Genomic DNA, 27,861 nt, shown 5'->3' on the forward strand with positions numbered 1-27,861 from the left:
TTTCATGCTTTTCATTTATTTACACATACTACAACATACATGTAAGTCTTTCATGGCACAAAAAGGATGAAATTCTCACCTTTCTCCAACATCTCCGTTTGCCACTAAAGCGGTTTTCTCGCTAAAAGAATTGCACCACGTTGAAGAGAGTCTTGCACTTAATCAAAGTTCAAGATGAAAGGAATTTTGAACCAAAGGCTAGGGCTCCAAGAATTGTTTCTTTCTTTCTTTCTCACTATAGTCGAACCCTCTATGGCTCTTGCTCTCTCTATTTTTTTTTTTTTGTGTGTTCTTGAAAGTTCTTCCAAAATGAAGACTTTGACCCCTCTTCCAATATTTATCTCTTCAATATAATGATCCATGGGCTTGGGCCATGCATATCATGGCCGGCCACACCCTCTTTTGGGCCTAAATTTTCATATATTTTTTTTTTATCCCAATTACTTATGGATCATATTTTTGTAATTCCCGAAACTAATTCCCGAGATTCCAATTTAGCCCTTAGCCTTCCTCCGTATTTCCACACCAATTTTTTTTTTGAACAACATATACATATTGATTAGTATCAAAGTATGGCCTCATTTCTTTCAGACCAAAATTATTTCGAATTTTTCGAGTGTTCGAAATTTCGGGATATAACAGTTCTAACATCAAGAAGTGAATAGGAATCATGAATCACACTCAAGACTTACGAATAGGATTACCCCAAAGCTCATATCATTTATCACTTAAATCTAAGACATGCCAAAAGAAAGAAGGGACAGCTTTACATACCTGCTGAAGGTCATTCGTAATCTCGTTCGCTTCGTCGCCCCTTTAGCCTATTTAATATAAAAGTAACGTTATCGTCAGTAACTATACTTCCTAGCTCATAAGTCTGTAACCAATCACTTATAGAACTTATTCTTTAACTTATACTTTCTCGATTTGGGTTTTCATTAGTTAAGGACTTAACGGAAATTGGGCATCATTTCTGCTACATATTCGCCTAACCCGAACTTCCAATTATCCTCCTGTTATCACAGAAATACCAACAATGACAGTAATAACAATATTCATATAGAACCCTTACAATTCAGCCCATAAACAACTCTAACAATCCAATAACCCTTTTTAATCCTTTTCAACCCACAATTTCGTATAACAACGATTTCATGCAATTTCTTACTTCCAATTTCATCCAATCCAATTTTAATCATTCCATTACAACACTATTAATACAATTATACTATAAAACAAGAAAATCTTTCCTTAATTTTCTCGGAGGAATTTCTACACTTAATTGCTCCAATTTCACAATTTCTTCTTCCTCAATTCAATATCCAATGTTGCTATCACCTCCTTGGACTTGTAAATCACCTTGGAATTAAATCAAAGCAATTTTTTTTTAAAACAGCCATGACTGGCCGTGAACAGTAGCAGCCATGGCTGCTCATGCTCTTCTTTCTCTCAACTTCATTAGATTTTGCTATTGAAATATGACTCACATTAGTCTTGAATTGTGAACTTATATATGTTGCATAACCATATAGCACGTGCCCCTCTATGATGAATCATCCCTCTTATTTCATTTCATTTTGTATTTATTCATTTATTATATATTTTTTTATTTTTTTTATAAAGGGATCGGGTGGGGCCCACTCAAAGTATAATTAATTTAATTAATCATTAGTCCCCGCTTAATAATCTAATCATAATTAATTAGTTCCTAATCTCCAATAATATTTCTACACTAAATAAAATTTATAAACAATTTGTGTGATAATTAAAATTGAAAATTAAAAGTTCTTATTTCATGTCCGAAAATAATCCCGTCTTTAACTTGAGTCGATTTGCTTGCGAATAATTCGACGCATAAAAATACGGGGTATAACATCCTTCCCCCCTTTAGAACATTCGTCCTCGAATGTTAAACTTGTCCTGAACTCCCAATACTTTCTCAAGTGTTCTCCACCGATTCATTAAACTTTAATATCCCTAGCGTATTGCATGCCTCTGGTAACCTGTAGACCCTACGCAGGTTCTACGAGTAAAACGAAATTTCCCAGAGGGTAACATTTTTCCACTCCAATACCCTTGCTTTACTCTGTTGTTACAATCTGTATTCTGGAATCCTCAGCATCATGTGTCGCTCTTCGACTTTCTTTTAAAGGTTCTTAACTGTCACTTTGCTTTCAGCTCTCGATCTCAATATTTAGGGTTGGCTGTCAAATAGCGCTAGGGTTCCCTCATTTCATAACCTCACTGTCATCCAGTAACCAGTAACCCGCTTGTTCTGATTGTCTCGGTTAAATCATTTCGTAATTTCCTTTATACTAACTGGCAATACTTTAGGCATATTATCCCGTGTCATTGCTTAAACTCTTCTATTGCCGCTCTACTCAAATTTACTCTTAGTTCTCCTATCACGCATCCTATTGTAATATTTACACGAGTATGTGTAGGTGCTTAAATCAGCCCGGAAAATACCTCAGCGTCGCCACGCTAGTCTTTATGCAGACCCTATATTCTTCTCTTATCTCTTTCCATTGATATCAAGGCTCAATTATGGCTTTTTCCCTCAGTACTAATTTCATCTCTGTAGTTTTGTCTCAACCATCTTACACCTTTCTTTGATGTACCCAAAATATCGCAACCGCCTTGCTATTACTGAATCCTTACCCTTCTTATCAAGTACTCGCTTGGTCTCATCCTTAGCATACAAATATTCGTAGGTTGCATAACTATCTTTGTACAATTCGTACAAAGTGCATCCAATCTTAGTCATAGTCTTTCCTTCTCCTGGTTTATTATGCTCTACATATCTTATACCTGCTTTCTATTTTGTCATACTCCCTTCCCTTCCGTTACTACTTATGGGTCACAATGTCATTAGTCAATAACTCCGTTGCCAACATCTTAACCTCTAATCCAGTATAGCCTTGCTATCCCTTATAATATCCTTTAAGTTACTCGTTACCATTCTCTTGTCGTATTCTTCCTTTTTATAAGCACCCACCTTCTGATGTCATATTATCCAAGGTCTTTACCAATAATTCTCAGCACTGTCTCAAATACCATCTTGGCTTCTATCCATTTATTGCTGGCTTTCAAATCTTACTAACATGTTTCAGCAAGGGATCTCACTTAAAGTTTAAGTATTCACATTAAATGTATAGCAGTGTCAGTTGTTTTCATCTTACACTTACATTTCTCTCATCCGCTTCCCCGATTTTGGGTGTACCTACATCATTAGCTATTTATATTCTACTCTATGTCCCCATTTCCAATTTTCAAATTCATATGGTTCTTTTCCAATACATTTGGTATACTGCACCATATCCATGTATTTCTTCATATCATCTATAATTTAGATTACCCGTGTATGAAACTCCAACACAATCACGAGGCGATGAGAACTCTCGATATATAGTACAAAATCTTATCTGATGATTGGTACTCGAGTAATGTATTTAATGTAGCAATTTATCCGAAGCCACCTTCTATTCATTCCAATCAGTAATTTGCTAGTGCTTATAGTCGTTTCAATTTTTCCATTCGGTAGCACTTATATTCTAACGATAAGTGTCCCAAGCTTTCCTATAACACCGTCTTTATCCCAACGGATATCATCTGTTTCTTCTAATAAATTCACAATACATCAGTTATTTCGCAAACCCGCAATCCTTGTCCTTTAAGGATTTCACCATCTCTGAGGTGAAGTCACATACACGCATTGCTCCTTTATGCCTCATGCTTTTTCACCCTTGTCGTGTACCCAATGCTAACTTCTAATCTTACTCAAAATCATATCAAATTCGTTTTAATAATGGTCTTGTCTTATCACCTTTTCGTCGTACTACACCTTAAGTTCGTAGCTATATATTTCCCTTTTACTCTATACTCATACTCAATTAATTATATCTGTCTTGGGTGCTTCCTTTAGTATTCCATTTATTTCTCCAGTCTATGCCCATCTTTTATTTTGTGCACGAGGAATCTCATGCTACTTCTGTATCCTTCAGAAAACACTACTTCTACATAACCCCTTTCTCATTTTCAGAGTATATTCTGTTCATCCCTATTTATTCTTATCATACCAGCAATTTTTGGCACTCATTCTGTCTCGTTGCTCATCTTCCTTTAGTTTGGTCTTTCACAATTCTGTCGCTTATATTATCGTTTTCTTAGCTACAAGCGTCATAACACATCGCTACACTGTAATCCCACTCGCTTTCTTCTTATCTTCTTCCTTCTATTAACTCCTTCTCTTCCTGTGCTCGCTTTCACTTTCATTACCACTTGACTTCTATTCTGAACTTTCCCTATAGAACTTTGTAAGTCTTTCTTATTCGTTCTACATTTGCTTTCCGTTTCACACTAATAACATCATATCCTTTAGTTACTTCTTCGCTAGGCTTTACTCATTTCTATAACAATCCTTATGGTATTCACATTACATCCTGTTCGTAATCCATCCTATAACGTAACACCCCTTAACCTTATTCACGATTCTTACTATGTTTTAATTCCACTCTGTGGACTAGGCGTACTTAACTCTGTCTTATCAATACCTTCATAATTTGTCATCCTTTTTCCTCCTCCGTACTTTTATCTCAATCATACTATTACTCTTTTAAATTGTAAATGCGCCGTAATTTATCCCTACTTATCGGTTCACTCGATACCTCGATAAAATGTTTTGTTAAGAGTTGCCACCTTTTTCTAAATCATCCCTTAGTATCACAAGCCCTTCCAAATCATCCTAGAGTTTCCTCAGCAACATATGAAATACATGATCCTAGACAGCCCACAAGTTTGAGCTTTCCCTCCACAAATTCCATCTCCAATTAGTTGATTAAGAACTAATAAAATGTCACCATGAAGCATTCTCCAACCACCACCAGAAGAAAAACTAGAATCCAACAAGCACCATAGGACTTCTCGTGCTCGATTCACATGGTTTACCTCCAAATTTGTTCTTGGGTCACGAACGAACTATTTAGTTCACAACTACTTGTTGTATGATTTGTACTCTTCCAATAAAGTGAAACTTAATTGCCAGATGTTTTTTCCCTTCAACATGAACTTTTTCTAAGGCAAAATGTGGTTGGAAGATATTCTGGTCCGTCCAAATGAATTCTAAACTTTGCTGCTCATATATGCTTTTTCGAAATAGATTTTCCAAATAAGAATGGTGCCTCTTACGGATAACATGGAGGGTATCTCTTAAAGCTTTAGTCCAACATAATAAATTTACCCTGTCGGTATCAACTTTCAAGACATGTTATGAACCTATATCCCATTCTCTTCTTTTTCCTATTTCTGGGAAAATTTGGGCAGAGTTCCCTCTGTATTTCTTACTATCCTAAAACCTGCACGCAGGAAATACAAACAATGCCTCACAGGGCCAACATATATACACATATATCATATCGTATCATAGCCACACAGGGCTCCCAATTTCCAGTAAAAAGTATAAAGGTGTCGGAACTTACCTCACATATCGCACCTCGAGACGTACCTGATCTTTTAACGATCTGTCCTATTATACCTTTCCATCTACCTTCTCTTTCATTCTTCAACTTTACATTTCAATCATATCTCAATATTCTTACCTTATCCGACATGCCCCTTTCGCACCATTGCTTACCTGTGTACTGTGTAGCTTCCAATATCACCAGTCACTTTTTTTTTTCTATGGATGTCGTTCTTCAGCTGAAATCAAAGGTTAGTATAAGGAGTTTCATTTCCTATGACTCGGCTCTGTCGCACGATCTTAGATATGAAATAAAGGTAACATCCTAAATGTCCTGTAGCTTCCTGTTTATAGATGTGGTGCACAACACACCGATAAACAAGACTCTACTAGACACGGTCTGTAGACACTCCGAGGACGAACTGCTCTGATACCACTTTTGTCACGACCCAACCCCGTGGGCCATGACTAGTGCCCGAGCTGGACACCCGTATATGAACTTGTTACATAAAATCAAACTGAATCTATGAACAATATGGAAACTAGCAAAAGAACTCCAACGGTTCATTACGTTGTCATATATGTATATTCAAATAACTGTCTCCTGAGGAGTCACAGCTGATCAACTCATAAAATGATACGCAAGCCGACAAGGCTGCCACTACACATCAATATCATGTCATATGCAAGCGACAAGACTGCCACTACAGACGGACATCTTATCATAGCATATCGTACAGACACAGCTGAACAGAACTTATACACAACCCACACATATGTCCACAGACCTCTAAGAGTACTAATAGCGAAATATGACGGGACAGGGCCCAGCCGTACCCCTGGATAGACATATATATATATATATATATATATCATGAAATCTGTACTAAAATTCTAGACTCTGGAACAATGCAGCTCTCCAAGACAGCTGAGTAGAAGTCCTATGCTGAAGCGTCACCAAACTGACTATTTGTACCTGCGGGCATGAAACGTAGCCCCCCAAAGAAAGGGGGTCAGTACGGAATATGTACTGAGTATATAAAGCATGAAAAACAGTAAAAAGGATCATAACTGAAATAGGGAGTACATAAGAAAAGTACAATATTTAGAATACGAAAACACTTGCCTTTTGAAACATAAATCATGCATGTCAATATCATATATCATACCCGGCCCATTATGGGACTCGGTGAATACATTCATCATATGCCCTCCTGGCCGCCATAGCATATCATTATATCATCATATATATATATATACCGTACCCGGCCCTCTAGTGAGGGACTCGGTGAACAGTGCAGTGAAACTGTGCACGATAACATACCCGGCCCGGGACTCGGTGAAAGACATATTGAGGCATGCACGAGCAGAATAGTGAGCAACCATATGCAATTTAAAACATTATCAAGACTCAAACAGAATAAGAAGAAAGGATTAACACCTGAGTATCAACAGCGACAATTATATCAAGTATCCCTCGAATGTCATTATAAATTATCAAAAGAGCCTTAGGAATCATAGACATGTATCAATATAATATGAAATAGCTTATAGAAGTCAAGGACATGAGTTATCGTAGAGTCTTCCAAGAATAGAAGCTTATATTTATCGACTACTATCCAACGATAGAAAACTTGAGAGGGAGGCTCAATCATTTCCAGAGTTCTAACATCAAGAAGTGAATAGGAATCATGAATCACACTCAAGACTAACGAATAGGATTACCCCAAAGCTCATATCATTTATCCCTTAAATCTAAGACATGCCAAAAGAAAGAAGGGACAGCTTTACATACCCGCTGAAGGTCATTCGTAATCTCGTTCGCTTCTTCGCCCCTTTAGACTGTTTAATATAAAAGTAATGCTATCGTCAGTAACTATACTTCCTAGCTCATAAGTCTATAACCAATCGCCTATAGAACTTATTCTTTAACTTATACTTTCTCGATTAGGGTTTTCATTAGTTAAGGACTTAACGGAAATTGGGGAGCATTTCCCCTACATATTCGCCTAGCCCGAACTTCAAATTATCCTCCTGTTATCATAGAAATACCAACAATGACATTAATAACAATATTCATATAGAACCCTTACAATTCATCCCATAAACAACTCTAACAACCAATAACCCTTTTTAATCCTTTTCAACCCACAATTTCGTATAACAACGATTTCATGCAATTTCTTACTTCCAATTTCATCCAATCCAATTTTAATCCTTCCATTACAACACCATTAATACAATTATACTATAAAACAAGAAAATCTTACCTTAATTTTCTCGGAGGAATTTCTACACTTAATTGCTCCAATTTCACAATTTCTTCTTCCTCAATTCAATATCCAATGTTGCTATTACCTCTTTGGACTTGTAAATCACCTTGGAATTAAATCAAAGCAATTTATTTTTAAAACAGCCATGGCTGGCCGTGAACAGTAGCAGCCATGGCTGCTCATGCTCTTCTTTCTCTCAACTTCATTAGATTTTGCAATTGAAATATGACTCACATTAGTCATGAATTGTGAACTTATATATGTTGCATAACCATATGGCACGTGCCCCTCTATGATAAATCATCCCTCTTATTTCATTTCATTTTTTATTTATTCATTTATTATATATTGTTTTTTATAAAGGGATCGGGTGGGGCCCACTCAAAGTATAATTAATTTAATTAATCATTAATACCCTCTTAATAATATAATCATAATTAATTAGTTCCTAATCTCCAATAATATTTCTACACTAAATAAAATTTATAAACAATTTGTGTGATAATTAAAATTGAAAATTAAAAGTTCTTATTTCATGTCCGAAAATAATCTCGTCTTTAACTTGAGTCGATTTGCTTGCGAATAATTCAACGCATAAAAATACGGGGTATAACAGAATAGGTGAGCGATCTTAAATTTGATGAGTTAGAGTCCGATCCGTCTCTAAGATTAGGAGGTTAGAAGTTTGTTGTTTATTTTTGACATGTAAATCTTGCAGGATGATCAGGAAGTATATATTTGATGGTTTGAGTTGCTATAAGGCCTAATTGTTGGTATCAACCAAAGTGGTGGTGTTCCTACGCTTGATTTGTTGACAGTGGTTTTATTGCTTACTCGAGGACGAGCAAGAGTTTAAGTGTGGGGTGGTGATGTTCGACCAAAAATGCATATATTTAGCCATTATTGCCTCACATATTAGTACTTTTAATTGTCTTTTGAGTATTAATTATATTTATTTGTGCTTAATACTATATTTTTACTGTGTAGAAATAAAGCGGTGTGAAGATGAAGAGATTTAGAGCAAAATTGAATAAAAAGTGGAAGAGAAAAGAAAACGAGAGGCAGTGGAGCACAAGGAAAAGAAGAAGGGGACATAATGATTATTCAATGAGTGGAGGAGTTATATTACATTTACAAAAATTACAATTGAAAAAAGGAGTTACGTACTTGGCAGAATGAAGCTTGTGACTAAGGCGGTGCTGCAGGCCTTGTGACGCAAGGAAGGAATTTGCGTTAAAATTATTTCCCAATTCATTTTGGACTCAGTTATTTTATTTGGGATTTTTCCTATGTCTATAAATATTTCATAAGCCACAATTCTTATAAATCTTTGGCATAAAACACAAGTTTGGAGGCTAGGATTCCTACGTATATTTTCTTTCTTTTATTCAAACCTTGTTTATGGGAATTTCTTGGTGACAATTGAGATTGAAACTCTTTTTGTGCTTATTTATTGATCGACATTATTTTTAATCAAGTAAGTTATTGTTATTTTAATTATTCTTGTTCTTCAACGTTTCTCAAGGGAGTAGCTAACCCTAGGACTCGCCCATTTACATTGTTTGAAACTCGAAAGAGGAAGAACGGGGTTGGGATAGAATATACATGAATTTGGGGCGTTAACCCTCGTCTAATGGAAATTGACCTAGGAATAGGCGATACCACTTGTAGCCATAGTCGGGTGTTCTTAATGCTCCTAATTTCATTAGGGATATTCAATTAGGTAGACTAGTTAATCTTCGGGAAAAGTTAATTTAGAGTCATTATCCGAGGCTAATTAGAATAATATTACCATTATCTGTAATTCGTGAAATATGTTGGATCGTTACTTGAGAAGTTGTTTCCTTTATTCCATTCTTGTGGCCATTGATCAATTTACTTGCTTTCTAGATTAGATTTTATATTTTCGTATTTTATCAAAACCATATTTAAAAACCACTATTGATGCGTTCGGCCTAGCTATTGTTAGCGATAATTCCTAATCTGCTTAAATTGCTTACATATTGTTCTCTATGGGATTCGACCCCAACCTTGTTGGGTTACTATATTTGACAACGTCCGCGTTATACCATTAATAGGTGTAATTTGAGCGTATCATTCACCGTCAGATGTTGAACTGCAGAACATCTATGAGCAGTGCTTAGAGTTCTTCGAGATAGAGAGCTGTATGCCAAGTTCTCCAAGTGTGAGTTCTGGTCGAACTATGTGGCTTTTCTTGGTCACACCATTTCAGACAAAGGCATTAGAGTGGATACTCAAAAGATTGGAGTTGTGAAGAATTGGACAAGGCCCACGACGCCAACGGAGATACGTAGTTTCTTGGGTTCAGCTGGTTATTATAGAAGGTTCGTAGAAGGATTTTCTTCTCTTTCAGCCCCGCTGACCAAGCTGACTCAGAAATCAGCTAAGTTTCAGTAGATGGATGTTTGTGAGCGGAGCTTTCAGTTATTGAAAGACAAGTTGACTTCAGCACCCATTTTGACTCTTCCCGAGGGAACATATTGCTATGTGATTTATTGTGAAGCTTCAGTTTTTGGGTTGGGTTGTGTATTAATGCAACACGGTAAGGTTGTTGCTTATGCCTCCAGATAGCTTAAGAAGCATGAGAAGAATTATCCAACACATGATCTTGAGTTAGCTACAGTGATCTATGCTTTGAAAATGTCGAGACATTATTTGTATGACGTCCATGTTGATATTTATACCGACCATAAGAGTCTTCAGCATATCTTAAAGCATAAGGACTTGAACTTACGACAGAGGCGATGGCTAGAGTTGTTGAAAGATTATGATGTTGATATTTTGTATCATCCTGGGAAGGCCAATGTAGTAGCCAATGCTCTTAGCCGTAAATCCATCGGTAGCCTATCATATTTGCAGCCAGGGAAGAGAGAGCTAGCCCGTGATGTATGTTAGCTAGCCAGTTTGGGAGTTCGGTTGATAGATTCAGGTGATGCAGGAGTCACAATTCAAGATTCATCAATGTTATCTTCGGTAGCTGAGATAAAGGAACATCAGTACGAGGATCATGTTTTAGCCCATTATCCGGATGCAGCTCCTCAAAAGGAAAAGACACCCTTTGTGATTACAAGAGATGGAGTACTCTGGTATCGAGGTAGATTATGCGTTCTTAATGTTGCAGGCCTTCACCAGCAAGTTATGGGGAAAGCCCATTACTCTCGTTATTCTATCCATCCGAGCACAACAAAAATGTAGCATGATATCTAGGAAGTTTATTGGTGGGATGGTATGAAGAAAGATATAGCAGAGTTTCTCGCTCAGTGTCCAAATTGACAGCAAGTCAAGATAGAGCACAAGAAGCCTGAATGTTTATTGCAAGCTTTGGCGATTCCGACATGGAAGTTGGAGGTAATTAATATGGATTTCATTACAGGTTTGCCCTGTACTCAGCGGAAGTATGATTCAATATGGGTCATAGTTGATAGGCTTACAAAGTCCGCTCATTTCCTACATGTCAGAACTACTTATTCTGCTGAAGATTATGCGAAGCTTTATCTTAGAGAGATTGTACGACTTCATGGTGTTCCTACAGCCATTATTTCAGATAGAAGAGCGCAGTTTACAACTAACTTCTAGAAATCTTTTCAGAATGGATTGGGGTCTCAGGTGAGTCTTAGTACTGCATTTCATCTGCTGACATATAGACAAGCGGAGCGTACTATACAGACACTTGAGGACATGCCGAGAGCTTATGTGATGGATTTCCGCGGTAGCTGGGATGATCATTTGCCTCTTATTGAGTTTGCATATAATACTAGTTACCATTCCAGTATCCAGGTGGCTTTTTATGAGGCTTTATATGGACGGAGATGTAGATCCCCTATAAGATAGTTTAATGTTGGAGAAAACCAGTTAGTTGGCCCAGATTTGATACCAGCAAGCAGTTGACAAAGTGAAAGCGATTCAAGAAAGGTTACTAACGGCGTAGAGTCGACAGAAATCCTATGTAAATAATTGGCGGTGGAAGTTAGAGTTTAAGGTAGGTGATTGGGTTTTCCTGAAAGTTTCACCTATGAAGGGAGTTATGAGATTTGTAACGAAGGGCAAGTTAAGCCCTCGATACATTGGGCCATATAAGATTTTTCGTACAGTGGGTAAGGTGGCATATGAGTTATAGCTACCTTCTGAGTTGGAGTCTGTACATTCGGTATTTCATGTGTCCATGCTCTGTAAGTGTATAGGAGATCCTTCGAGAGGTGTACCGATAGACGATATCTAGGTGACCGAGCAGTTATCATATGAAGAGACCCTAATGGCTATATTGGATAGGCAAGTTCATCGATTGTGGACTAAAGATGTGGTTTCCGTTAAGGTGATTTAAACTCGAGGAAATGACTTAGGAAGATAAAGAGGAAATGAAGGCTAAATACCCGTATTTATTTCTGCCATCTTAGGAGGCTCAGTCTTAGGCATCATCTCCCCCAGGTATTAATTTTATTTATAGTTATTGTGATTGGTCGTGTGAGGCCATGATGTTATATATTTAACATGTGGCCCTGTATGGCATTATTTTGGGTTGTTGTGTGAAGGTTAGATTGGTATATTTACAGGGGAAATTCTGTCAAAATTTTTATAATAGCTCATGACTTGTATGAACATTCGAGGACGAATGTTTCTAAGGGGGGAAAAATGTTACACCCTGTAGTTTTGCATGTTAAGACTTACCGTATGTTAGTCGTTCTAGGCTTGGACGAGGAATACCTTGAGGCCGAAAGACACTATATGTAGGTGAAGGCTTAACTGTATGCTTAATGAGAATCGGAAGGATTAGAGGTTAAAAAGATCTGATGGGAACAAGTTTAACTGAAGGGCCATTTTCACGCCTAATTTGACGAACCGTAGAATGTTTGATGGCCCATCAAATGGTGAAGCTCCACTGTAAAGCGGTTACAGAAAGGTCTGGTTAGTAGGGATATTTGACGATCCATTTAATAGACCGCGGACTATTTGACGGCCCGTCAAATGTGGAGCCTCCACCGTGAAAGGTTCACAGAGAGGTCTGACTTGTTAGGTTGTTTTACCGTCCATTTGACGGACCGCAGAATTTCTGACCGTCCTTCAAAGTTACCGTCAAAGTAAGTCGGCGGGATTTTAAGTGGATCTATATATTTCATTTCTCCTCATTTGGTATCATTATTTCCATATATAAGACCCTAAAGTTCTCCACAACCCTCTCCTCAAGTCTATGTGCTAATCTATGCCAAATTAAAGAAGATCAAGAGATTCAAATGCTAGAAAGCCTACTAGGGTTTGTTAAGATCAAGAATTCTTATAGTATTCAAGTTGGGGGTTTCACCCTAATGGAGTAATTTCATCCAAGGCTTGTCCTTAAGTTATAAAAGGTTAGTTTTCATGTCTATCTTTGTATTATTGAGAATATTTGGTTGTAAACAACTTGATTGAGGAAAGGAAGTGAAAGAGGAAGTCAAATGGGGATTTGATGATATTTTGAGTAGTAAATTAACTTGACTTGTAATTGTTGGAGTATTTTGAGTATAATTTTGTTATGAATGGATGTAACATGATAAGGAAGTATGGTATACAAGTGTATATAGAGTTGTGTTGAAATTGTTGTTGTATGTTGATTATGAAAAGGAGTTTTAGGCATTGAATGAAGACTCTTGATTATTGTATTGATGATAATGTCATTGTTGGTGTGGAAGTCGATAAAATTGGGGAAATGCTGCCCAAATTTCCTTAGTTCGTTAATTACGATAGTTGGAACTTAAGTGGTGTTTCCTAGACCTAACCTTACTGTGATTCCTCTGGAATGTAGACTTTGCAAACTTGGAAGGAGAACGTTAAGTGAACAAGGAGACGTTAAGGTATTTTAAGGCTATCCTTCTTTCTTTTTTGGCATGATCTTATGATATGAACCAACAAGTGAGTAAACGAGCTTCCATATTACTCTACTCTTAGAAGCACTAGGATTACTTCAGTCTTTGATGTTCCTATACCCCGTTTATGAATGTTCCTTCTATTCATGGGTCTTGAAAGTTCTTATATTGATGATATTAGCTCAAAGATGTATATCGGAGGTAGTACGACCTTATTTCACTCCGAGAGTCCTATGTATTCATTTTATTTATGCATTGCATTCACTTATACATATGCGTATTGACCTATGACCAGAAGGCATTATATACGTGTATATTATATGTCTATGGGGTATGGGGAAAGGGATAGGCATTATATACGCACTACTACCTGATCAGCTGGTGCGCAGTATGATGATGATGATATATTGATCGGGCCGTACGTTCCTCAACACTATTATATGACATATGGATTGGGCCATACTGTTACACCCCGTATTTTTATACGATTAATTATTCGCAAACAAATCGACCCAAGTTAAAGGCGGAATTTTTTTCGGACATGAAATAGAAACCTTTAATTTTCAAGTTTAATTATTACATAAATTGTTTATAAATTTTTATTAGTGTAGAAATATTATTGGAGGTTAGGAGTTAATTAATTTTGATTAGATTATTAAGTGGGAATTAGTAATTAATTAAACTAATTAAAGCTAATTACAAAAGTGGGCCCCACTCGAATTAAAAAAAAAACAAAACAAAACACAACTAGATGACACATTAGGGGGCACATGTAGGGACCAAGGAACAAGTATATATGTGAACAAGATGATTCACAAATCATCAAGGCACATTTCATTTGAATTAGCACAAAAAAAAATATAAAAAGAAAAGGAGCAAGAACATTGCCATGGCTGCCACCCGCTCGGCCAGCCATGGCTGTTGGGAAAAAATATTTTGTTCCTTGTTTTGATTAATTTTCAAGTGTAGTACAAATTCAAGGAGGTGATAGCAACATTGGATTTTAAGTTGGAGAAAAAGAAATTGCGAAATTGGGGCAATTAAGAGTAGAAATTCCTCCGAGAAAATTAAGGTAAGATTTTCTTGTTTTATGATGTAATTGTGTTAATAATATTGTAATGAAATTATTAGAAATGGATTGGACGAAATTGGAATTAAGAAAATGCATGAAATCGATGTTATAGGAAATTGTGGGTTGAAATGGATTAAGAGAAGTTGTTGGGTTGTTAGAATTGTTATGGGCTGAATTGTGAGAATTTTATGTGTATATCGTTGTTGTTGGTATTTCTGTGTTGACAGGAGGACAATTAGAAATTCGGGTTAGGCGAATATATAGGGGAAATGCTGCCCGATTTTCGTTAAACCCTTAACTAATGGAAAACCCTAAACGAGAATGTATAGGTTAAAGAACAAGTTCTATAAAGTGATGGGCTACGGATTTACGAACTAGAAAGTATAGTTACTGACGATAACGTTACCTTTATGTTAACTAGGCTAAAAGAGCGACAAAGCGAACGGTTTTGCGATTAGTCGTCAACAGGTATGTAAAGCTATCCTTTCTTTATTTTGGCATGTCCTAGATCTAAGTGATGAATGATATGAAATTTGGGGTAATTCTATTCATAAGTTCCGAGTGTGATTCATGATTCTTATTCACTTCTTGATGTTAGAACTCTTGAAATGATTGAGCTTCCCTCTCAAGTTTTCTATACGTTGGATAGTAGTCGATATATATAAGCTCCTATTCTTAGAGACTCTACGATAACTAATGTCCTTGACTTCTATAAGCTTTCTCATATTATCTTGATACATGTCTGTGGTTCCTAATGCTCTTGATATACTTTGTGTTGACATCCGAGGGATGTTTGATATGTTTCCGAGTGGCATCCGAAAGATATTTGATATGACCATTGTCTCGATTTTCAAATGATAGTTCGTGTCAATTATTCCATTGAGTCTTTGACATACCCTGATGCGTATATATGATTCCTAAAGTTCTATTCTGATATAATCCACAGTGACATCCGAAAGGTATTTGATATAACTATTGTCCTGATTTTCAGATGACAGTTCGTTTAGATTATTCCATTGGGTCTTTGAAAATGTTTTGATTTGCATACGGTTTCTCACTACTCCACTCGTGCATGTCTCAATATGTCTTTCACTGAGTCTCGGGCCAGGATACGTTTTCGTGCACAGTCTCACTGCATTGTTCACCGAGTCCCTCACTAGAGGGCCGGGACACGTTATATATATATATATATATATATGATGCTATGATGATGTGATGATGTGATGATATGGTGATATGATTATGGCGCCAAGGATGACTTTATTCACCGAGTCCCTCTCTAGAGGGTCGGGACACGTTATATATATATATATATATATATATATATATATATATATATATATATACATGCTGATGATATGACTTTATTTACCGAGTCCTTCTCTAGAGGGCCGGGACACGTTATATGTATATACATGATGATGATATGATTATGTCACAGAGTCCCATAACGGGCCAGGTATGATCTATGATATTGACATGCATGATTTATGTTTCAAAAAGGCAAGTGGTTGGGTATTCTGGATGTTATCCTTGTCTCCTGTACTCCCTATTTCTGTTATGATCCCCCCTTTACTGTATTTCATGCTTTATATGCTCAGTACATATTCCGTACTGACCCCCCTTTCTTCGGGGGGCTGCGTTTCATGCCCGCAGGTACAGATAGTCGTTTGGCGACCCTTCAGCATAGGACTTCTACTCAGTTGTCTCATAGAGCTCCGTTGTTCCGGTGTCTAGACTTTTGGTTCAGATCTTATGATGCATATGTATATGTTATTCAGGGGTACGACGGGGCCCTGTCCCATCATGTTTTGCTATTCGTACTCTTAGAGGTCTGTAGACATATGTGTGGGTTGTGTATGGGTTCTGTTCGGCTGTGCCTATACGATATGCTGTGGTATGATGTTCGTCTATAGTGGCAGCCTTGTCGGCTTGCATATGATATTGATATGTGATGGCAGCCTTGTCGGCTTGCGTATTATTTCATGATGTGATTAGTTCTGACTCCTCAGGAGACAATTGATCTGGATATATATATATATATATATATATATATATATGACGATGTTACGAACTTTGGAGTTCCTTTATAAGTTTCTGTATTGTCGTAGTTTCAGTTTGGTTATATTTAACAGGTTCATGTACGGGTGTCCAGTTCGGGCACCAGTCACGGCCTACAGGGTTGGGTCGTGACAAAAGTGGTATCAGAGCAGTTCGTCCTCGGAGTGTCTACAGACCGTGTCTAGTAGAGTCTTGCTTATCGACTTGTTGTGCACCACATCTATAAACAGGAAGCTACAGGACATTTAGGATGTTACCTTTCTTTCATATCTAAGATCGTGCGATAGAGCCCAGCCATAGGAACTGAAATTCGTCATACTAACCTTTGATTTCAGCCGAAGAACGACATCGACAAAAGGAAGAGACTGACGATATTGAAAACTACAAAGTACACAGGTAAGCAACGGTGCGAAAGATGCATGTGGGATAAGGTAAGAATATTGAAATATGATTGAAATGTAAAGTTGGAGGATGAAAGAGAGGCTGGATAGGAAAGAATAACAGAACGGACCGTTAAAGGATCAGGTACGTCTCGAGGTGCGATATGTGAGGTAAGTCCCGACACCTTTATACTTTTTCTGGGAATTGGGAGCCCTGTGTGGCTATGATACGATATGATATATGCGTATATACGTTGGCCCTGTGAGGCATTGTTGGAATTTCCTGCGTGCAGGTTTTGGGATAGTAAGAAGTATAGAGGAAACTCTGCCCAAATTTTCCCAGGAATAGGAAAAAGAAGAGAATGAGATATAAGTTCATAATATGTCTTGAAAATCGACACCGATAGGGTAAATTTGTTATGTTGGACTAAAGCTTTAAGAGATACCCTCCATGTTATCCGTAAGGGGCACCATTCTTATCTGGAAAATTTTATTTCGAAAAAATATATGAGCAGCAAAGTTTGGGATTCATTTGGACGGACCAGGATACTTTCCAGCCACATTTTTACCTTAGAAAAAGCTTATGTTGAAGGGAAAAAATGTCCGGTAATTAAGTTTCACTTTTAGTGAAAAGTACAAATCATACAACAAGTAGTGGTTTCGTTTGGTGGTGGTTGGAGAATGCTTCATGGTGACATTTTATTAGTTCTTAATCAACTAATTTGTGGAAGGAAAACTTAAACTTGTGGGCTGTCTAGTGTCATGTATTTCATATGTTGTTGATGAAACGCTAGGACGATTTGAAAGGACTTGTGATACTAAGGGATGATTAAGAAAAATGTGGCAACTTCTAACAAAAAATTTTATCGAGGTATCGAGTGAACCGATAAGTAGGGATAAATTACGACGAGTTTTACAGTTAAAGGGGGTAATAGTATGATTGAGATAAAGGTACGGAGGAGGAAGAAGTATGACGAATTATGAAGGTATTGATAAGACAGCTTGTGAGATATTAAGGATAAGATTGATAATAAAGGGTGAAGGGTTAAGTATGCCTATTCCACAGAGTGTAATTAAAACATAGTAAGAATTGTGAATAAGGTTGAGAAGTGTTACGTTATAGGATTGATTACGAACAGGATGTAATGTGAATACCATAAGGATTGTTATAGAAATGAGTAAATCCTAGCAAGGAAGTAACTAAAGGATATGATGTGATTAGTGTGAGACGGAAAAGCAAATGTAGAACGAATGAGGAAGAACTTATAAAATCCTACAAGGAAAGCTCTGAATAGAGATCAAGTAGTAACGAAAGTGGAACCGGGCTTAGGAAGAGAAGGAGTTAATAGAAAAAGGAAGATAAGAAGAAAACGAGTGGGATTGCAATATAAGCGATGTGTTATGACATGTATAGCTTGGAAAACGAGTAATACAAGTGCCAGAATTGTGAAAGACCAACCTAAAGGAAGGCGAGCAACGAGACAGAATGAGTGTCAGGAGTGACTGGTATGATAAGAACAAATAGAGATGAACAGAATATGTTTTGAAAATGAGGAAGGGGTTATGTAGAAGTAGTGTTTTCCGAAGGATACAGGAGTAGCATGAGATTCCTCGTGCACAGAATAAAAGATGGACATAGACTGGAGAAATGAAAGGAATACTAAAGGAAGCACTCAAGACGGACGTAAATAATTAAGTACGAGTATGAAATAAAACAGGAAGACATATAGCTATGGACTTAAAGATGTAGTACGACGAAAAGATGATAAGACAAGACCACTATTAAGACGAATTTGATATGATTTTGAGTAAGTTAGAAGTTAGCATTGGGTATACAACAAGAGTGAAAGAGCATGAGGCATAAAGGAGTACTGCGTGTATGTGACTTCACCTCAGAAAAGAGTGAAATCCTTAAAGGACAAGGATTGTAGATTTGCGAAACAACTGATGTATTGTGAGGTTATTAGAGAAAACAGGTGATATCCGTTGGGATAAAGATAGTGTTATAGGAAAGCTTGGGACACTTATCATCAGAATATAAGTGCTACCTAATAGAGAATTTGAAACGACTATAAGCACTAGCTAATTACTGATTGGAATGAATGGAATGTTGTTTCGGATAAATTGCTACATTAATTACATTACTCGAGTACCAACCATAAGATGAAATTTTGTACTATATATCGGGAGTTCTCATTGCTTCGTGATTGGTTAAGGTCTCGTACGTGGGAAATCAAAGTTACAAATGATAGAGAAAAGACATGGATATGGTATAAGTACAACCCCAAAGGGGGGAAGCGGGTGAAAGTAAAGTAAGTATAAGTGGAAACAATTGACACTGAAATATATTTGATATGGATACTCAAACTTTAAGTGAGATCCCTTGCTGAAACAAGCTAGTAAGATTTGAAAGCCAGCAATAAACGGGTAGAAGCCAAGATGGTATTTGAGACAGTGCTGAGAATTATTGGTAAAGATCTTGGATAATATGACATCAGAAGGGTGGATGCTTATAAAAGGGAAGAATACGATAAGAGAATGGTAACGAGTAACTTAAAAGATATTATAAAGGATAGCAAGGCTATACTGGATTAGAGATTAAGACGTTGGCAATGGGGTTGCTTGCTAATGATACTGTAACTTATAAGTAGCAAAAGAGAAAGGATAGGAAATCTCCTATAGTAGGATATGAACAAATCAAATGGTAAATAAAGGAAGGGAAAGGAGTATGACAAGATAGACAGCAAGTGATTTTTAGTACAAATAAGATATGTAAAGCAGAATGAACCAGGAGAAGGAAAGATTATGACTAAGGTTGGATGCACTTTGTTATACAAGAATAGTTATGCGATCTACGTATATTTGTATGTCAAGGATGAGACCAAGTGAGTACTCGATGAAAAGAGTAAGGATTCAGTAATAAAAACGTGGTTATGATATTTTGGATACATTAGGGAATGGTGTAAGATGGTTTGAGGCAGAACTATGTAGAAGAAATTAGTACTGAGGGCAAAAACCGTAGTTGAGCCTCAACTGAAATATACAAGAGAAGAATGTAAGGTCTGCATAAAAACTAGCGTGGCGACGCTAAGGTATTTTCCGGGCTGATTTGAGCAGCTACACATACTCGTGTAAAGATTGCAATAGGATGCGTGATAGGAGAACTAAGAGAAAACTTGAGTAAAGAGGCAATAGAAGAGTTGGAGTCAAAAATAAAGAAACGACGCGAGATAATATGCCTAAAGTATTGCTAGTTAGGTTAAGGGAAATTACGAAATGATTTAACCGAGACAATCAGAACAAGCGGGTTACTGGTTACTGGATGACAGTAGAGTCATAATATGAGGGGACCCTAGCGCTATTCGATAGCCAACCCTAAAGATCGAGATCAAGAAGTAAAAGCAAGTGATAGTTAAAAACCATTAAAAGAAAGTCAGAAAGTGACACATGATGCTGAGGATTCCAGCATACGGACTGTAACAGCGGAGTAAAGCAAGGATATTGGAGTACGAAAATGTTACCCTCTGGGAAATTGTATTTTATCAGTAGAGTCTGTGAGGGGTCTACGAATACCGGAGGTATGAAATACTCTAAGAATTGCAAAATCTAATAAACCAATGAGCGATGTCTGCGCGTTACAAGACCTTGTTTAAAGATAAGAAGGTAAAGTGAAGTGAACGATACATCATCTTAAGGGAGTAACTATAGAAAAAGAAAGAATCGAGTCATGAATACATGCACCATGAGAACAAGTCCGAATCAATCGATGACAGTACAACTGAACAGTAAGCAGATAAGAGAGACAGTAACACTTCAGCAGAACAACTTGAAACACTACTGACAACCAACTGCGAAATAACGAGGGGAGCAAACACAACGACGTAAAACAATTACCTTGACAAGCAACAGAAGGAGGAGATATTACAGGAATGACTATGTAGAGATATGGAATGCGTTGTACTGAATTATAACGAATCGACAAATAGAAGAGGTATGTGAAGGGCATACTTAAATAAGAGAACACTTAAGGAAGTATTGGGAATTCAGGATTAGTTTAACATTCGAGGACGAATGTTCTAAAGGGGGGAAGGATGTTACACCCCGTATTTTTATACGATGAATTATTCGCAAACAACTCAAGTTAAAGGAGGATTTTTTTTCGGACACGAAATAGAAACCTTTAATTTTCAAGTTTAATTATTACATAAATTGTTTATAAATTTTATTTAGTGTATAAATATTATTGGAGGTTAGGAGTTAATTAATTGTGATTAGATTATTAAGTGGGAATTAGTGTTTAATTAAATTAATTAAAGTTAATTACAAAAGTGGGCCCCACCCGAATTAAAAAAAAAACAAAACAAAACACAACTAGATGACACATTAGGGGGCACGTGTAGGGACCAAGGAACAAGTATATATGTGAAAAAGATGATTCACAAATCATCAAGGAAACATTTCATTTGAATTAGCACAAAAAAAAATATAAAAAGAAAAGGAGCAAGAACATTGCCATGGCTGCCAACCTCTCGGCCAGCCATGGCTGTGGGAAAACATATTTTGTTCCTTGTTTTGATTAATTTTCAAGTGTAGTACAAATTCAAGGAGGTGATAGCAACATTGGATTTTAAGTTGGAGAAGAAGAAATTGCGAAATTGGGGCAATTAAGAGTAGAAATTCCTCCGAGAAAATTAAGGTAAGATTTTCTTGTTTTATGATGTAATTGTGTTAATAATATTGTAATGAAATTATTAGAAATTGATTGGACGAAATTGGAATTAAGAAAATGCACGAAATCGACGTTATAGGAAATTGTGGGTTGAAATGGATTAAGAGAAGTTGGTGGGTTGTTAGAATTGTTATGGGCTGAATTGTGAGAATTTTATGTGTATATCGTTGTTGTTGGTATTTCTGTGTTGACAGGAGGACAATTAGAAATTCGGGTTAGGCTAATATATAGGGGAAATGTTGCCCGATTTTCGTTAAACCCTTAACTAATGGAAAACCCTAAACGAGAATGTATAGGTTAAAGAACAAGTTCTATATAGTGATGGGCTACAGATTTACGAACTAGAAAGTATAGTTACTGACGATAACGTTACCTTTATGTTAACTAGGCTAAAAGAGCGACAAAGCGAACGGTTTTGCGATTAGTCGTCAACAGGTATGTAAAGCTATCCTTTCTTTATTTTGGCATGTCCTAGATCTAAGTGATGAATGATATGAACTTTGGGGTAATTCTATTCATAAGTTCCGAGTGTGATTCATGATTCTTATTCACTTCTTGATGTTAGAACTCTTGAAATGATTGAGCTTCCCTCTCAAGTTTTCTATACGTTGGATATTAGTCGATATATATAAGCTCCTATTCTTAGAGACTCTACGATAACTAATGTCCTTGAATTCTATAAGCTATTTCATATTATCTTGATACATGTCTATGGTTCCTAAGGCTCTTGATATAATTTATGATGACATCCGAGGGATGTTTGATATGTTTCCGAGTGGCATCCGAAAGATATTTGATATGACCATTGTCTCGATTTTCAAATGATAGTTCGTGTCAATTATTCCATTGAGTCTTTGACATACCCTGATGCGTATATATTATTCCTAAAGTTCTATTCTGATATAATCCACAATGACATCCGAAAGGTATTTGATATAACTATTGTCCTGATTTTCAGATGACAGTTCGTTTAGATTATTCTATTGGGTCTTTGAAAATGTTTTGATTTGCATATGGTTGCTCACTACTCCACTCGTGCATGTCTCAATATGTCTTTCACTGAGTCCTGAGCCAGGATACGTTTTCGTGCACAGTCTCACTGAATTGTTCACCGAGACCCTCACTAGAGGGCCGGGACACGTTATATATATATATATATATATATGATGATGACGATATGGTGATATGATTATGGCGCCAAGGATGACTTTATTCATCGAGTCCCTCTCTAGAGGGCCGGGACACATTATATATATATACACATGATGATGATATGACTTTATTCACCGAGTCCCTCTCTAGAGGGTCGGGACACGTTATATGTATATACATGATGATGATATGATTATGTCATCGAGTCCCATAACGGGCCAGGTATGATCTATGATATTGACATGCATGATTTATGATTCAAAAAGGCAAGTGTTTGGGTATTCTGGATGTTATCCTTGTCTCCTGTACTCCCTATTTCTGTTATGATCCCCCTTTACTGTATTTCATGCTTTATATGCGCAGTACATATTCCGTACCCCCCTTTCTTCGGGGAGGCTGCGTTTCATGCCCGCAAGTACAGATAGTCACTTTGGCGACCCTTCAACATAGGACTTCTACTCAGCTGTCTCGGAGAGCTCCGTTGTTCTGGAGTCTAAACTTTTGGTTCAGATCTTATGATGTATATGTATATGTTATTCAGGGGTACGACGGGGCCCTGTCCCGTCATGTTTCGCTATTCGTACTCTTAGAGGTCTATAGACATATGTGTGGGTTGTGTATGGGTTCTGTTCGGCTGTGTCTATACGATGTGCTGTGGTATGATGTTCGTCTATAGTGGCAGCCTTGACGGCTTGCATATGGATATGTGATGGCAGCCTTGTCGGCTTGCGTATTATTTCATGATGTGATTAGTTGTGACTCCTCAGGAGACAGTTGATCTGGAAATATATATATATATGATGATGTTATGAACTTTGGACAAGGGGTGTCCCACGAATGAACATGTGGGCTCACCAAGTCAGCAACAACAGCAAGTCCTTCTTAAGCGTTTTGAGTATCAAGAACCTGCTCTTCTCCATTACCTAACATACCATCAAAAACAACAATGGTATGCCTGAGTACTTCTACTTCTTCTCTTCTCAAGTCATTATCTCAAAATAGAGGCATTTCAAGTTATAACCGATTTAGAATCTTATTCAAATATCCTATTCAATTTTCAAGTTCAAGAAATCCATTCAACAGCGAAATAAGTTTAAGGTTCAACCTTTAGAAAAATGAGTTCAATCATCTAACAATGGGAAAAATGAGTTTCACAGATTTTAATCATCCAATAATGGGAAAAACGAGTTTCAAAAAGTAGTATAGTTCGTATAAGGTTCGATGCAGGCTTGACCCTACACACGCATGACCTTGTCTAAAAGAAATCATCTTTAATTCCAAAAGAACTTCCAACAAACAAGAGTTATAGCTTATACAAACAGTCAAGGAAGGATTTTCAGATACAAATCATGCTTTCACAACATAAACATACTTCAAAAGTAGACATACTTGAAAAGACGAATTTTGAAATATAGACATACTTCAAGAAAGATTTTTGGAAATCTAGACTTACCTCAAATACCTCTCAAACGCACATTCCAAGATTCAATAATCACACTACAATGGTTTTAGATGAGAAATATTAGAGCTTTAATCTAATTCTACCCATATTATATTACCCCTTTATAGAAAAACTAGGGTTTTCATGTCTAGAATGTGTTCTTGAACACTTCATGAATCAATCATGGATTCTAATCCCATAGGATAACCTACACTAGTCTAAACCCTTTCAATAACATAAAAAAAAGTCAAGGATCATACCTTATTGAAGGAATCTCAACGTCTCAGAACGTCCCTTTCTTCTTCTCTTTCTTAGGTTTCAAGAATCTAGGGTTTTTGGAAGATGAACTATTGTTAATTTGATACTAGATTGATGAAGTAATGATGGGAATTGATCAAGCAATTACCTTATATGTTTTGGGTAAACCCTAGGGCTATTTCCTCTCAAAACGTCGGCCAAACAAAGTGGGAATGAATATAATGAGCAGCTTATACATTTTGCAAATATGATATGATGATGAGTATGAGTAAGATAGCATGCATTACTTCTTTATATATATATATTTGTCAGTCAGATCCAGATGTTTCATATTGATATTCCCTTTATATCATTGTCTTCTTTCATTGTTCATACCTCTCGTACTCAGTACAATGTTCGTACTGACGTCCGTTTCCTTTGGACGTTGTGTTCATGCCCACAGGTAGACAGGCAAGAGAGCTCGATCCAGATCCGTAGTAGCTGTCAGCTGATTAGAAGCACTCCCTTGTCCTGGAGGTGCTTGATTATTCTTTTGTGTACATAGTCATGTATATGTATTTTTGGGCATGACGGGGTATTTTTGGGCATGACGGGGTTAGATGGTCTCACGAGATGGCTACTGTATATATATATATACATATATATATATATATATGTATCACTATTTTGATAGCCAAAAAGGCACATGTATATAAGAGTATTTATATTTTCACATGAAATATGAATTTCCTACGCTTGAGTGTAAATGTGATAAAGAGGGCATTAAATGAGTAAGATGAGCAATAGAGCGAGCGGTGCTCGGCGGTTAGCCCCGGGTACCCGTCGCAGCCCTAGTTGGGTCGTGACAAAAGTGGTATCAGAGCGGTTCAGTCCTAGGAAGTATTTACGAGCCGTGTCTAGTAGAGTCTTGTTTATGGTGTGTTGCGCGCCATATCAATAAACAAGAGGCTACAGGGCATTTAGGAAAAATGACCATCTTTCTTTTCATGAGATCGTGCGATAGAGCCGTGTATCAGATTTTATCCTCCCTAATAGTGTGGTTTGATTTCATAATGCCGCCAAAGGGGAAGGCTACAGTCACCCAGAAGGGCAAGACTACGACAAAGAGACGGGTAGAAAGAGAACCTCCGATGAATATTGAAGAGGGTGAATCGCATAACTAGGCTCTATCTAATACTTCCTCTACCCCGCCCAATGTAGAAGAACAAGGGGGAGCTGAAGCCCCAATCCTCCACCGGTTGCTTCGGGTCAACAAATGACCGAGGCCATACAATTATTGACACAATTGGTTGCCGCCCAGGCACAACGACAGAATGCGGGCCCAAGTGATCGGTCAGCCAGTACTAGAGCCCGCGATTTCATGACTTTGAATCCTCCAGAGTTCTTTAGGTCAAAGCCGGATGAAGACCCGCAAGGTTTCATAGATGAGATGGTGAGGACATTGAAAATTATTCATGCTTCCGAGACTGAATCCGTGGAGTTGGCATCTTATATACTCCGCGATGTGGCGGTATTATGGTACAATAATTGGATAGCATCGAGACAAGAAAATGCACCTCCTCCGGTTTGGCAAGAATTCATGGATGCATTTATTCGTCACTATTTGCCACCCGAGGTCCGCCGAGCTAGGGCGGACAGGTTTCTCTGTCTGAGGCAAGGAAATATGAGTGCCCGGGAGTATAGCATGCAATTTAATTCTTTGGCTAGGTATGCACCGGCTATCGTGGCCGACATGGGAGATCGGGTACATAGATTTGTGAGTGGCCTAGGGCCACATTTATTCAGAGATTGTTTGACGGCGTCCTTGCAAGACGGGATGGATATTTCCCAAATACAGGCCCATGCTCAGAAATTTGAGGGGCGACAACAACAACAAATAGGCTACCGTGATGTCGATAGAAGGCAAGGCAAGAGGGCCAGATCTATGGGAGCCGGCAGTGATTATAGAGGGGAATCAAGGCAGACATATTCTGGGTACTCAGGCCAGTCTGTGACAAGTGCACCTCCTCGATCTACAGCTAGGAGATTTGATCGCTCTTTCCGTTCAGGACAGGGCCAGAGTTCGAGGGCCTCAGATTTCCAGTTCAGGGAAGACTATAGTCAAAGGAGACCTCCAGTATCGCGATGCAGCCAGTGCGGTAGATTACATTCCGGATAATGTCGTCAGGGTTCGGATGCCTGTTATACTTGTGGTCAGGTGGGGCATATGATGAGGGATTGCCCGTCGACGAGTGGTAGAGTTGGAGTTCAGCCTACAGGTTCAGCAGCCGGCTCTTCCTCAGCGCGCCCGGTAGGGCAGGCTCCCCAGATGTTAGCAGGCCGAGGTAGAGGCAGAGGGGCAGCATCTACTTCAGGTGCCACTCAGCCCCGTGTATATGCTTTAGCTGGGCGACAGGACCTTGAGTCCTCCCCGGACGTTGTTACACGTACATTGTCTATATTCTCCTGTGATGTATATGCACTGATAGATTCGGGTTCTACTCTTTCCTATATTACTCCGTATGTTGCTGGTTGTATTGGGGTGAAACCTGAGCCGATCAGACCTTTTGAGGTGTCTACTCCGGTTGGTGATCCCGTGATAGCAAGGCAAGTGTATAAAAATTGTGTAGTTGTGATATGTGATCGCCAGACAAAAGCTGATTTGATTGAGCTGGAAATGGTAGACTTCGATGTAATTATGGGTATGGATTGGTTGGCATCATGCTTTGCTAATGTCAATTGCTGAACGAAAGTAGTTCGATTCCAATTTCCGGGAGAGCCCGTGCTTGAATGGAAAGGTAATGCAGCATCACTGAAAGGTAGGTTTATTTCCTACCTTAAGGCAAGGAAGATGATAGCCAAGGGCTATATTTATCACTTAGTTCGGGTTCATGACACCGAAGCAAAGCCACCAACTTTTCAATCAGTTCCGGTAGTGAATGAATTCCCAGATGTGTTTCCAGACGAACTTCCAGGAATTCCTCCAGAAAGGGAGATTGACATCGCCATTGATGTGTTGCCGGACACCAAGCCTATTTCTATTCCTCCTTATCGAATGGCCCCGGCATAATTAAAAGAGTTAAAGGTGCAGCTAAAAGATTTGCTCGAAAAGGAATTTATTAGACCCAGCTCATCACCATGGGGAGCTCCAGGTTTGTTTGTAAGAAAGAAAGACGGATCTCTATGGATGTGCATCGATT

The sequence above is a fragment of the Lycium barbarum genome, chromosome 7, assembly GCF_019175385.1.
Source record: "Lycium barbarum isolate Lr01 chromosome 7, ASM1917538v2, whole genome shotgun sequence".
In the NCBI taxonomy this organism is placed as follows: domain Eukaryota; kingdom Viridiplantae; phylum Streptophyta; class Magnoliopsida; order Solanales; family Solanaceae; genus Lycium; species Lycium barbarum.